Source organism: Bicyclus anynana, chromosome 11, assembly GCF_947172395.1.
Source record: "Bicyclus anynana chromosome 11, ilBicAnyn1.1, whole genome shotgun sequence".
In the NCBI taxonomy this organism is placed as follows: domain Eukaryota; kingdom Metazoa; phylum Arthropoda; class Insecta; order Lepidoptera; family Nymphalidae; genus Bicyclus; species Bicyclus anynana.
Genome location: NC_069093.1, coordinates 4,082,549 through 4,084,893, shown reverse-complemented (window position 1 = coordinate 4,084,893; position 2,345 = coordinate 4,082,549). Strand labels below are relative to the sequence as shown.

General features: G+C 39.3%; 1 non-coding gene across 1 annotated transcript; it reads left to right on the top strand.

Annotated features, from left to right (window-relative positions):
• Positions 1-1,630: 1,630 nt before the first annotated feature.
• Positions 1,631-1,840, top strand: LOC112048132 (small nucleolar RNA U3). The gene has a single exon (XR_002887002.1). It is a non-coding gene; the product is annotated as a small nucleolar RNA U3 (small nucleolar RNA).
• The last annotated feature ends 505 nt before the right edge of the window (positions 1,841-2,345 follow it).

Below are 2,345 nucleotides of genomic sequence, written 5' to 3'. Positions count from 1 at the left end.
AATTGCCGGTAGTAATGCAATATTACATGTGTTTCACAATTATAAAAAAAACGTTCCAACAAACCTTGGGTGGGGCGTCACATATTCCACTATAGTAATTGTAATTTAACCTGATAATAGGACGGCTCTTTTATACAAGCTAATTCAACAAACAACAACGTTGATAATTTAAATTTATATGATTGTTTTAGCTTCTTATTTTAAAACTTTCCGTGGTGCGGTTCGGGGTCGATCGACCCTGTAACTCATACTCATTTAGTCAAGTTGTTGTGTAATAGACCCACTTATATATGTTACCTCAACATGCGTAATTTAGTACTCGAATAGAAATATTAAAAGAATAATAAATAGGTTAATTAGACTAATAAGGGAAAACCTGATGTAGATTTGCGTTTATAAATATAGATATGGAACAAAATTAAAGGGATTTCATTTTTATAATGCTAAATAACGAATTAACTGATCTATGTTGGAAGGCGTATGTCTGTCCGTCCGTCCGTCAGCGGATTAAGGTAGGTATGCACGAAGTCCTGGCTTAACAGCATATATCAAATATATATTAATCTCTTTTCTATTCTAAGCCGAATAAAAGTTACGCCTTTCGCACCACAAGGAAGTCTATGTTTTTAGTAGCCGCACCGCAAATAGGATGCGGTACAGGGCCGATCGGCCCCGTAACGCAGCGAACCGCAATATTAAGCATACCCAGACAATAATCGTTAGTTTTTGTTTGTATTACATTTCATTATAATATTAAAGTAAAGAAATGAACTATTCGAATCGGTAACACTATTTGTAATTTTTACGAAACGAATATGGAATAAAAACTGTACAACAAAAATAATTATAAATAATAAAATAATTTCTTTTTATTTCGATATACGTCCCCAACAAAGAATATTTTAAGCGAAAAACTTGTTGTCACCGTTAAATTATGTTGTATCAAGCAATTAAAAGTTGATGTTATTCTGGAAAAAAATATTTTGGGTTATAAATCGGCTTTTATGTCATCATTCTTAACTATGTTGCAGCAAGCAATTACCAGTTCTCAATATTCTGATAATGGTATACCTCAGCGAGTTGCGACGCAAAAGTGGCAATGGGCAGGGTACATAGTTCGAAGAGCCCATGGACGTTGAGTGGACGTTTGAGACGGGTCTCAAAGTGCTGGAATGGCGACCCCGCACTGGAAAGCGCAGTGTTGGTCGACCCCCAATTAGATAGACCAAGGACAGCAAACGGGTTGCAGGGAGCCGCTGGATGCTGGTGGCTCGAGACCGTTTCGTTTGGAAGTCCATGCAAGAGTCCTATGTTTAGCAATGGACGTCCATCGGCTGTTAATAATAATCATGATGGACACTGTTCCACATGACGATAATCTGGTTAAAGCTGACCTTGCTCACGAGATTACCTCGTGTGGAATGTTGAGTCAAATATTGTTGTTCCGATAGTTGTTTCAGTCAATGGTCTTATAGCGAAAAGCTTCGACCAACACTTTAGGAAGCTTTCGCTTAACTGTTGGATCAAGAGTCGGATACAGAAGGTAGTGATTCTTGAGATGGCGCGTATTGTGAGGAGGTTCCTAACTCTGGAGCCCTGATCACCGGTTGGGCTTGGGTATTCAAATGAGAAGACCTTACTTCGTAGGATCATTTCCATAGTAAGCTCTTCACGAGACTCGCATGACATGTGAGACCTTATCAGCCATGTTGATGAGATGTGGCGCGGTGTCCTGAGCGTGAGACGGACGGTGATCGGTTGGTGGGTCATCAGTCTTCGATGATCGTTCACTCGACCCCTTCGGGGGTTGGGCGTGGGATGCTGTCGCTATCTGAGTGGCTTTTTGAACCCCTTTTTGCGGAAGTTTAATTTTTTGTTTCCGGAACTAAGGCATCAGGCGAGGCGATGGAATTTTGCTGGGTTTTAGTGGGTATTCTGGCTGACTCGCAGCCGGTGAGTCCCACATACTCCCTCGGAAATGGTGCCACTCTATGCCACTATTTCCGAGGGAGATGCGTAAAAGCATTTCCCAGCGTGAAAAAAAAAATGGGCACTCAAATGACCCGCAGCGGAAGGGTTAATTTTTTTTTATAAGTTTTTAATAGTGTTTCGTATATTTTGTATATATAATATTCTAAAAAAATTAAAAAAAGGAGAAATAAATAAATGAAATACTCTGAAAAAAAATTTTAACTGGACAAAGTGTCCATAGTATCCAAATCCTACTATAAATCGAAAATAATAATTTTCTACAAAACCCCGACTATATTAAACCGTATATAACAAGAACGCCTTTATACAGCTTCGGGCGTCTAGCCTTAATTCGGTGCTGGGGATTAGGAAGA